Consider the following 12441-nt stretch of genomic DNA (forward strand, 5'->3'; position numbering starts at 1 on the left):
TGAAGAGATGTAAATGAATAGAGGGAGAAGGCAGGCATATGATGACAAGAAAAGCACTTATCCACCAGAGAACTATCAAGACAGTTGTCTCAGTGTTTTGAATGTGTGTGTGCATGTGTGTACATGCATGCATGCATATATGTGTAAAGAAAGATAAGAGGAAGAGGAAGAGGAAGAAAGTATCTGTCTCAGGTAAAATCTTATTATCATTGTCAACAAAAAAAAGAAATTCTAGTGATAAAGTGGGTGAAAAAAAGAGGGACAATCTAAGTAAAAAACAAACAAACAAAAAAGCTGGCTGGGATTGGGGGAGATGGCCAGAGACTACTTGAGTTGAGAGTGGCCTCAAAGGCAAGGATAGAAAACAGTGTATTGTGAATTCAATATTGGCAAACACCCAACCCCATCCCACCTCATAGAATTTTTATGGTAAGCTAAGGGTAGAACTGCAAGCTGGAAGCCAGTCAGCTACAGCCTTCAAGTGCTTTGTAGAGAAGAAGGAAAATACCATAGTTGATACTATCAAAGACACATGGACCTGGGAGGCCATAGCAATGACTCAGACCAAAGACATCTTTGAGAAGTTTCTCTGTCACTTTTCCCACTCCCATCTGTCCAAACTTCCAACCCCCAGTAATAAACCAGGCCAATTATACCCAGAAACTTACCCAGCTGGGCTCCTCAAATCACACTTTGCCCGTCCCCTTCCCCCTTAGACTTTCTCCTCTCAGAGCCCCATCTCACAACAGCCCCCTACTCTCCATATCAAACTTGTCCTTTTCAACATTCTGTGACCTCAGCTGTGACCTCATAGACCTGGGACAACTGGCCCTTCCTCCCAGTCTTACTATGTACTCCATTTCATCCAAAGAATGATAGTAAAATAAAAGGACAATACTGTGACATTCAAATTTCTGGCAACTTTTGCTTCCTTGTTGTCCTCTACCCATTGTTAGACATCCCTTGATTCTGAGAGATGGCAAGAGTGATAAATATACACATACTTATCTTCTACTTTCGATTTCAAGGGCTAGGTCCTTGAGAAAGAAATAGTTTTGTTTTGAATTTCAAAAGTCTTTGACTTGGAAGATCATGAAATATTGAGGAATGATAATGGATTTAAAACCCTACAAGGTATGAAAACAGTTTCCCTGAAGAAAAAGAAAGTGAGGAGTGCTGAGAAGGAGGCAGGAAGTGAACATGAGAGAAGAGATAAGTTAGGTATAGGTGTGCAACTCTGAGAAGGCACACTAGCCCATCCCTGGTTTTGACTTTAGAGCTGCAGATACTACTAGTGAGACCAGCACAGTTTTTCCCTGCTTACTATTGCGAACTGCTTAAAAGATAAGTCACAAGAAGAAACTGTGACTACGTGTCAACCACCATCAACCCTCAAAGAGATTAGGGCCATTCCCGTAAGTCACTGGTTTACTTGTTTACTTATCTCAGTTTCCATAGAGTCTAAGCTCTTCCCTTCATGATCCCTCATCATAGAGACTTTTATTTTTTTATGGCCAGATGTATCTCATAATCTGACTCAAATTCCTGCCTCTCTCTAACCACTCCAAATATTAACCACTCCAAATATTTCACTATCTGAAGCTGAATTCTTAATTCCACCCCCCACCACAAAACCTGTCCCTTCCTTCACATGAAATGGTGCCACTATTCATTCACACAGGTGCTCAGGTAAAAAACATTGAAATCATCATTAAGTCCCCAATTTTTCTCTTTTACATCAAATATAGGTATTGGCTGTATCTTCACAGTGTATCCTGTGTACTCATTTACCTCCTGAACTACTGCCAAAACTTCTGGTTGGCCTATTCTTACCATGTTGTAGCAGCCAGAATGATCATTTTAAAATGCATACAGATCACATCACTTCCTTCCTCCAAACCCTGTGTTCCCTTTGCATCATACTTAGGACAAAGTACACAGTGCTTCCGTATCCAGGTTTGCCCCTTGTATGTCATACCTTCTTCCCAGAAGGGTCTTTTCTCAAACATTTGCTTGACCTCCTCACTCAACCGACGTATCCTTAGGGAGACATTTTTATATCATGTGCCTAAAGCAGCAGCTGCCACCACTTACTAGTCCTTTACTCTGATTTATGTTTCATTTCATCGCCATTACACATTATCATATAGACAATGTAGTTTTGTTTGTTTCTTTCATCTTACAGAGTGTAAGTTCCATGAGAGCTTTTGTCTTAATCATTTTTGATTGTATATACAGTGCCAAGAACCATACCTAGAAAATAGAAGGAACTCACATGTATGTAGAGTAAATGAGACAATCAATAGTGAGATCCCTAGGGTGGGACTTGCCTTATTATCCCAGGGCATTGATGAGGAAATGCACCACCCTGCTACCATGATATCACTTCTCCCTGCAGACAGACTTCACCTAGAGAAAATGGAATTAGAAGGAGAAGGAGAAGGAGAAGGAGAAGGAGAAGGAGAAAAATATCTAAGTTGTCATAATACTACACACACAGAGAGACTAAATTGGAACTTCAGCTTTGAGAACTTTATTGAGAAATAATTGCCATACAATAAATGACACGTATTTGCTAAGTTTGATCATATGTATACACCCATGAAATCATCAATATTTCTGGGTTCTCTACTCTGTTCCATAGGTCAGTGTGTCTGTTTTTATAACAGAACCAACCATGCTGCTATGGTTGAAATAGCTTTGTAATATATTTTGAAGTCAGGTAGTGTGATGCCTTCAACTTTGTTCTTTCTGCTCAGTATTGCTTTGGTTATTTGGGCTCTTTTGTGTTTCCATATTTTGTCTTTTTCTGAGAATAATGTAATTGCTATTTTTATAGGGATTGTATTGAATCTGCAGACTGTTTGGGGTTGTATAGTCATTTTAAAAATATTAATTCTTCTAATCCATAAGCATGGGGTGTTTTTCCATTTGTTAATGTACTCTTCAAATTTTTTTTCACTAGTGATTTGTAGCTTTAATCGTAAAGGTGTTTAACCTCTTTGGTTAAATTTATTTCTACATATTTCTATTTTTTCACAGCTACTGTAAATGGAACTGATTTCTTTTATAGCTAGTTTGTTATTGGTGTATAGAAATGTTACTCATTTTTATGTTGTTTTTGTATTCTTCAACTTTACTGAATTCACTTATGAGTTCTAAGAATTTTTTTGTAGAGTCTTTAGGTATTTCTATGTATATGGTCATGTCATATGCAAAGAGGGGAAATTTGACTTTCTCTTTCCAATTGGTTGCCATTTTTTTCATGTCTTATTTTTCTGGTTAGAACTTTCAGGACTATATTGAATAAAGATGATGAAAGTGGTTGTCCTTGTCTTGTTCCAGTCCTTGGAGGGCTGGCTTTCAGATTTTTTTCCATTCTGTGTGATGTTAGCTGTCAGTTTGTCAGATACGGCCTTTAATATATTGAAGCATATTTCTTCCATGCTTACTTTTTGAAGTATGAAAAAGTATGAAAATGAATGTATGAAAATACATTCTCATCAGTGCATAGAACATTTTCTGTGATAGATCATATATTGGGCCTCAAAACAAGTCTCAACAATTTTTTGAAAATTGAAATCATATCAAGTATCTTCTCAGAACACAATAGAATAGAACTGAAAACCAATACCAACAGAAACTCTGGAGATTTACAAACACATGAAAATTAAACATGCTTTCTAGTAATCAGAATTGACCCAATTGCCTCTTAGACTTTGAGGTCACACTTTGCCATCTTATTAGCAGCCCTAATGAATGACTATACCTGAGCCTCCTTTGTTAGGGTGGTGCTTTTAGCACCATGTAAGATAATTAATAGTATGGAGGGCTGCATACCAGATGGCGGAAGGAAGGCTGAATGACGGCGCAGCTACGGTGCGCTAACCTGAGTCTATGTTTATTACCTGGCTACTGATGACGCGGTGCTAGGCTGAGAGTCGAGGAGCAACCTCATGGGGAACTACTTCCCTAGCAACTGCTGAGCTTTTGGCCCCTAAAACGCCCATAGGTGGAATGCCTGGAAAGTCCCGGGGTGTATACACCGGATGCGTGGGTGGAGGATGTGGGAAGGATATATAATCAGAGAGTTTGCTGTGCAAAAACGGTTGCTGTGCCAGAAAAGAAAGAGAGCTGTAACACCCTAACAGTAAAGCAGCTGCAACTTCTCCGTTGGTGTCCTCGTCTCTGCTGGTCAGCGGCCCTGCGACACCGACAAGTGGTGCCGAAACCCGGGAATCTTCGGAGGTCTCTCACAATACAGCTCTTCGAACCAGCACAGCAGCTCTGTAAGTCAATCGCCTGCGACCACAGCAGGGGGAAGCCCACTACATCTGGTGGGGGGAATTCAGGCCCGGGACTAGAGCTGGGGGTCTGCGCAGGGGTCTGCAGCGATATTTACCATGATAAGAGTGGTGGTTATACCCGCGACCAAAGCGGGGGGTCTGCGCAGAGGGCATTTGCCACGACAACAGTGGCAGGAAGTAGTTAGTGTAGTGTTAGCCTAGTGTCGTGTTGATTATGTCTGTTTGTGTTGCTTTGCCTTTTGTTTTGTTTGTGTGTCCTTGAGCTGTGTAAGACAAGAACGGCTGTTAGACAATTGAACAAAGATGGGTAATGAAACATACTGAGTGCGGCTTCAAGCCCCTCTACAAGAAATGCTAAAACGTAATGGTACCCCTTTAAAGGATAGAACTGCTAAGGTTTTTGTGAAGGCGGTGGCAGAGGCCTCCCCTTGGTTTTTGGAACGGGGCCAACTCACCCCGGTGACTGGGAGCACCTAGGCCAAGACCTGAGGCATCAGGAACAATTCGAACCCCTCTCCATGGGGACCATGGCCATTTGGGCCTTGGTGAAGGGTTGCCTCGCCACTACCAAGGGCAGATGCCGAGAGGCGATATTGGAGGGAGAAAAGATCCTAGAGAGCGTTCAGGAGGAGATATCTCACTCTCCAGGTCCCTGTGCTTCCAAACACAGCTGCCTGGTGATAACACCCCCCCCTATCGCTTTGGGTAATCAGACATTAGGGGCGTTCCAGGATACCTCTGGGAACAGCTCCTCTGGGATAGTCACAACATTTCAGGGTTTGGTGCCTCGCTTACAACAGTCCAGCGGGTCCTCTCCATCACAGCCCTGCTGGGGCCTCCGGTGCCGACCCCCCTCCCCCGAAGTCCTGGCCACCTGAGTGGTCCGGGTGTCAAAGTCCCACCAGGGCCGTATGGGTGGGATCTGGTTTTTCCTTGTCTCCAAATTTCCCCACTCGCAGCAACAGCACTTTCGGCGGCTACAACTTTACCAAGCAGAACCCTGTACAAGCTATAACTCCCAATCCTTTTAGTGCTTGGCTTTTGTGTAATGCCCTTGGTGCCTGCACCGATATAGCCTCCCTTGGGTTTTTAAATGGTAGTATACTCCAAAATAGCAGTTACAGCTATAACACTAGTACCAGCTTTGAAGTCAAGGTAGCCGTTAGCCCCTCTAATACAACATTACAATTTGGGCCCACGCCTGTATGCGTGGCACCCCCATTCTTCTTTTTGTTGATAAATGACAGTACTGTATTCAACCATAGCATAACAATTCAGTGTACTAACCAAACTTGTTTTTTAAGTGCCTGCTGGAATGCTACCCGGTTTCCCCTTGCTGCAGTAGTCCACGTTCCTACCCAAATACCCGTTCCGGTCGAGGTGTCAGAAGAATCACTCCCGGTGCTGCTGCGCCAGAAGTGAGATTTTGGAGTGACCGCAGCGGTGGTTGCAGCGGTCGCTGCGGCCACCACTGCAGCTTTGGCCCCGACGATACCGACCGTGCAAGCTGTGTCGAAAGTAGCCGAGGATACAGCGGCTGCTTTGGATGCCCAGGCACTGGTTAATCAGCACCTGCGCTTGGGCCTGCTGCTTCTCAACCAAAGAGTAGACTTACTCCAAGAACAAGTGGACATTTTAGCCAGTACTATGTCCCTAGGGTGTCTGGCCCGTCTCCCCGGTCTCTGTGTAACCCCCATTGAGTTTCAGAATGTGTCTCTTGCAGCAAATTTGTCACGACAGTTGGGCCAGCAGTTGCTGGGTGAGTGGAATGCTCAATTTGATAACCTAACTCAGCAACTCCGCCGCAGCATCACGGCCGTCAACGCCACTTGTGTGCCAGTGGCCACAGCTCAGGGTATTTTACACTTACTAAGCGCTATCGCTGTTCAGGCCCAGAACTGGGCCGGTACTGCAGCGTTAGGAATTCTGTTCCTCATTGCCGCAGCCGTCAGCCTCAAATGCCTCCTAGCCATCCGTTGCCGACAACACCGCGAACGTGTGATTGTCCAGCAAGCCCTCCTTGCCCTCCAAGAGGGAGGTTCCCCCCAGATCTGGATTAGCATGCTGGACCAGTAGTCAAAGATGGGTAAGATCCCCCTGACATAGATCAACCTAAGACAGAGGACAGGCCTGTGCTGCCCGTTTCCTCCATGACGGGTAAGACTATGCTCGAAGATGGGGACAACCTAAGACAGGCATGGTCCCAAATGAATAAATAATAAAAAAGGGGGAGATGTGGAGGGCTGCATACCAGATGGCGGAAGGAAGGCTGAATGACGGCGCAGTAATGGTGCGCTAATCTGAGTCTATGTTTATTACCCGGCTACTGATGACGTGGTGCTAGGCTGAGAGTCGAGGAGCAACCTCATGGGGAACTACTTCCCTAGCAACTGCTGAGCTTTTGGCCTCTAAAACGCCCATAGGTGGAATGCCTGGAAAGTCCCGGGGTGTATACACCGGATGCGTGGGTGGAGGATGTGGGAAGGATATATAATCAGAGAGCTTGCTGTGCAAAATCGGTTGCTGTGCCGGAAAAGAAAGAGAGCTGTAACACCCCAACAATAAAGCAGCTGCAACTTCTCCGTTGGTGTCCTCGTCTCTGCTGGTCAGCGGCCCTGCGACACCGACAAATAGTCACAGAGAAATGACTGTGTAGTTATAATAGGGGAAGTATTATAGCAGTTGCTGTTAATATAATATTTTGTTGAGAATTTGAAGTTTTCATGTTTTCCTTTTCTTTTTAGTTTTATAGAGTCATTAAGGGATAAGAGCAAAAATGCAGTCAAAGTTCAGAAAAACTTTCTGAAGATTTTTTTTGCAGGAGTTTTTGAGGAATGAACTTACATATTTTTGTTTATGTACAAAAGGTATTAAATAGAAAAAAGCAAGGTCAGTTCACAAGATTGACAGTTGGGGAATATTTCCTCTCTCATGAATGTCTCCCGAATTCAGTGGCAGCTAGGAAAACAGGATGTGTTCTGCACTAGGAAAAGACAGAAACACAGTGTATCAGTCCATTTGTGCTGCTAAAAAGAAAATACTCGAGGCTGGGTAACTTATATAGAAAAAAGTTTACTCTCCTCACAGTTCTGCAGCATCTGCTCTGATGAGGGCTTAAGGGAGCTTCCAATCAAGGAAGGTGAAGCAGCAACAAGAGAGAGAAATTGGTGCCGGGCTCCTTTAAATAACCAACTCTCAGGCAGCGCCTGTGGCTCAGTTGGTAAGGCGCCGGCCCCATATACCGAGGGTGCGGGTTCAAACCCAGCCACAGCTGAACTGCAACCAAAAAATAACCGGGCGTTTTGGCAGGTGCCTGTAGTCCCAGCTACTCGGGAGGCTGAGGCAGGAGAATCGCTTAAGCCCAGGAGTTGGAGATTGCTGTGAGCTGTGTGATGCCATGGCACTCTACCAAGGGCCATAGAGTGAGACTCTGTCTCTACAAAAAAAAAAGAAAAGAAGTAAATAACCAACCCTCCCTCATTATCACATGGAGAGCACCAAGCCACTCTCAAGGGATCTGCCCCATGACCCAAACACCTCCCATCAGGCCCCACATTCAATACTGGGGATCAAATTTCACATGAGATTTGGAGGGGACAAACATCCAAACCATATCACCTGGTAATGCTTTCCCTCTGTCCTCTGATGGTTTTCTCAGCTAGTGCATTCCCCCCAATTCCCACCATTTCCTATCATTCCTCCATCAGGCCCTTCCCTTCCCTTTCATCTTCTCATCTGATCTTTGCTCTTCTGGGCTGGAAATAGTACCTTCCTTGTTCTCTGTGTATTCATTTTTGTTCCCTAGGACATTTTTGTCTGCTCCTCAAAATCACTTCTCTTTTTCCTGTTGTGAAAATCAAACACTTGGATCAGGGAGGCAAAGAAAAAAGAATATGATGATTCTTAGGTACTTCAATTATCTTCAGCACTCTACTTAAGTTAGTAAGTTAAGTCTTCTCTATTTTGCAAGGTTTTTTTTTTTTTTTTTTGCAGTTTCTGGCCGGGGCTGGGTTTGAACCCGCCACCTCTGGCATATGGGGCCTGTGCCCTACTCCTTTGATCCACAGGTGCCGCCCATTTTGCAAGTTTTTTTAGCGTTCATTTTACATATGGGACAATTGAGAAAAGATTTCTTTCCTACATCTTGCTATATTCCTTTTTCTGGTGCCAAAGCTCCACCTTAGACTGGAAACCTGTAAGTTTGGGGAGGCCAATACTTGTGAGCTATCTGCAAGAGATGGGAGGAGATGAGGTCATTCATGATGGACTATGGACACCTTGTGACTCAAAAAGAATCCTTTCCCAGAACTCCAAACAAATAAGATTCAGAAAGTAATCATATACTTAATTGTAGGAATCCCCTATAATTACATGCTTTAAGGTATGTGGAAGTTCAGAATAGAGCAAGAGACACTGCTTTGGGACAAACCTCTTCAGTTGAAGACGTTTTTCTCCATTGCCTTTGCTGTGTCTGGCTTAATGCAAGCCCAGTGGGTCTAAAATTCCTTACTGGGTCTCAATCTGGTATGTTCTTTTTGAGTAGAAAAGCACTAGGTTGTTTTCCTCTTGAGGAACTCATTCACTCATCAATTCATTCATCTGTATTTTTAAATACTGCATTTGGAGCATCTTCTGCTTTGGACTAGTTATGGTCCTAGTTACCTTTGTGTGTCTCATTTTATAGAAAGTTCCTCTCAGGCAGGTCTTTTTAAAAAAAGATCCAGTCAGCTGACTCCACCAGATTGTAATAATAGCTGAACACATAATGACAGCATTCTCAGAGTGGTTTCCTCGCTAAATTTGGATCTGGAGTCTGAATAAATGAAGCATCTAGAATAGCAAATTTGCAGCAATAGCTGTAAAACTAAGCAACGCTTTTATTTATTTCTGTGATCTCACAAATATCTCTAATACAGTACACCTATAATGCCTACTTGCTGTGGTGGCCTGTGATTGCTATGCCACCATCAGCTCTCCTCTGCTCTATGGCCAGGTGATGAACAGAGAACTGTGTGTAGGAACTGGTGTGGGACTCCAGGGGCTTGGCTTTTCTGGATGTTCTCATCAGTATCCTTGTAGGTCTCAATTTAGACTCTGTGAGGCTCAAAATATCCACCACTTCAGCAGCACACTGCCCTCCATTTATCCTTTATCTTGCTCTGATGTGTCTGCAAGTTTTACCACCCTGCTCTGCTCCAGCCTCCTGCATTTCTTTGGGAATTTTCTCATTGCTATTCTTTTCTTACATTTGCATTTTGTCTGACATCCTGAGAACCAGCTCCACTACAGATAGAAGAAAGGCCTTCTCTACCTGCTCCTCCCACCTCACTGCTGAGATGTGCTTTTGCAGGTCAGCAAAATCTGCAATCTCATGCCAAACTCAGGATCTAGCAGTACAGCGTGATCACTCCCATGCTGAATCTTCTCCTGTATAGTCTGAACAACAAGGAGCAGAAAGCAGCTGAGAAAAGAACATTGAGAAATGTTTCTAGTGTTTCAAATAATAGGCTACAAAATCAGAATGAGGGCGAAACTGAATATAACCACAATAAGCAATGCCTGGACAAGATAGGAATTCCCTGATAGTAGATCTGCAAAGTTCTTTACATCTTCAGGTGGAGAGTTGTTTTCTTGGGATGATGCCTGTTCAGGCCTAGTCAGAGGAAGATAGGATGGATAAGGTAAACCTCTTGTCCAGTAATTTTTTGCACAAAATATTTATTTATTTATTTATTGTTGAGGGTAGAAGAAAAGAGGTTACACTGATTGCATTTGTTAGGTAAAGTCCCTCTTACAATCATGTCTTTTCCCCAAAAGGTGTGGCACACACCAAGGCCCCACCCCCTCCCTCCTTCTCTCTCTCTGCTTTTCCTTTCCCCACCCCTCCCTCCTTCTTTCTCTCTCTGCTCTCCCCTTCCCCCACCCCACCATGTCCTAATTGTCCTCATATCAAAATTGAGTACATAGGATTCATGCTTCTCCATTCTTGTGATACTTTACTAAGAATAATGTGTTCCACTTCCATCCAGGTTAATATGAAGGCTGTAAAGTCTCCATTTTTTTAAATGGCTGGATAGTATTCCATGGTGTACATGTACCACAGCTTTTTTTTTTTCATTGAAGAATGTGTGGTTTATTTTTTAAATGAGACACACCTTTACTGTTTCATTTTATTTTATGTAATATTATGTTATTTTTATTAAGAAACAAGGTCTCACTGTTGCCCAGGCTGAAGTACAGTGGCATGATCCTAGCTCACAGCAACCTCAAACTCTTGGGCTCAAGTGATCCTCCTGCCCCAGCCTCTCAAGTAGTTGGTACTACAGATGTATGCTGTGACTACCAGGCATGGCTGGCCCTCCACCATGCCCGGGTAATTTTTCTATATTATTTTTGTAGATCCAGGGGTCTCACTATGTTGCTTAGGCTGGCCTCAAACTCCTGGTCTGAAGTGATCCTCCCGAAGTGCTAGGATTGTTGACATGAGCCACTACACCTAGACTGCCCATATTTTCCTTTTCTTTTTTTTTTTTAGTTATTGTGTTAAGACATTTATACTCTACATTTAGCAAGTTTCACATGTACCCTTGTAAGATGCACTGTAGATGTGGTCCCACCAATTACCCTCCCTCTGCCCATAATCTCCCCCTCCCCTCCCCTCCCTTTACCCTTTCCCCATATTCTTAGATTATAGTTGGGTTCTAGCTTTCATATGAAAGCTATAAATTAGTTTCATAGTAGGGCTGAGTACATTGGATACTTTTTCTTCCGTTCTTGAGATACTTTACTAAGAAGAATATGTTCCAGCTCCATCCATGTAAACATGAAAGAGGTAAAGTCTCCATCTTTCCTTAAGGCTGCATAATATTGCATGGTGTACATATACCACAATTAATTAATCCATTCCTGATCAATGGGCACTTGGGCTTTTTCTATGACTTAGCAATTATGAATTGGGCTGCAATAAACATTCTGGTACAAATATCTTTGTTATAATGTGATTTTTGGTTTTCTGGATATATACCCAGTAGAGGAATTGTAGGATCGAATGGCAGGTCTATTTTTAAATCTCTAAGTGTTCTCCAAACATCTTTCCAAAAGGAACGTATTAGTTTGCATTTCCACCAGCAATGCAGAAGTGTTCCCTTTTCGCCACATCCATGCCAATATCTCTGTATACCACAGTTTGTTAATCCATTCCTGGGTTGGTGGGCATTTAGGCTGTTTCCACATTTTGACGATTATAAATTGAGCTGCAATAAACAGTCTAGTGCAAGTGTCCTTATGATAAAAGGATTTTTTTCCTTCTGGGTAGTTGCCCAGTAATGGGATTGCAGGATCAAATGGGAGGTCTAGCTTGAGTGCTTTGATGTTTCTCCATACTTCCTTCCAAAAAGGTTGTACTAGTTTGTAGTACCACCAGCAGTGTAAAAGTGTTCCCTTCTCTCCACATCCACACCAGCATCTGCAGTTTTGAGATTTTGTGATGTGGGCCATTCTCGCTGGAGTTAGATGGTATCTCAGGGTGGTTTTGATTTGCATTTCTCTAATAGATAGAGATGATGAGCATTTTTTATATGTTTATTAGCCATTCATCTGTCTTCTTTAGAGAAGGTTCTATTCATATCTCTTGCCTATTGATATATGGGATTGTTGGCTTTTTTCATGTGGATTAATTTGAGTTCTCTATAGATCCTAGTTATCAAGCTTTTGTCTGATTCAAAATATGCAAATATCCTTTCCCATTGTGTAGGCTGTCTATTTGCTTTGGTTGTTGTCCCCTTATCTGTACAGGAGCTTTTCAGTTTAATTAAGTCCCGTTTGTTTATTTTTGTTGTTGTTGCAATTGCCATGGCAGTCTTCTTCGTGAAGTCTTTCCCCAGGCCAATATCTTCTAGTGTTTTTCCTATGCTTTCTTTGAGGATTTGTATTGTTTCATGCCTGAAATTTAAGTCCTTTATTCATCTGGAATCAATTTTTGTGAGTGGAGAAAGGTGTGGGTCCAGTTTCAGTCTTTTACATGTGGATATCCAGTTCTCCCAGCACCATTTATTGAATAGGGAGTCTTTCCCCCAAGGTATGTTCTTGTTTGGTTCATCGAAGATTAGGTGGTTGTAAGATGTTAGTTTCATTT

General features: G+C 42.9%; 1 pseudogene; it reads left to right on the forward strand.

Moving 5' to 3' along the window:
* The first annotated feature begins 9240 nt into the window (after positions 1-9240).
* On the forward strand, positions 9241-9890 carry LOC128561886 (olfactory receptor 8S1-like; annotated as a pseudogene).
* Positions 9891-12441: the final 2551 nt, after the last annotated feature.

This window comes from Nycticebus coucang, chromosome 12 (genome assembly GCF_027406575.1).
Source record: "Nycticebus coucang isolate mNycCou1 chromosome 12, mNycCou1.pri, whole genome shotgun sequence".
In the NCBI taxonomy this organism is placed as follows: Eukaryota; Metazoa; Chordata; class Mammalia; order Primates; family Lorisidae; genus Nycticebus; species Nycticebus coucang.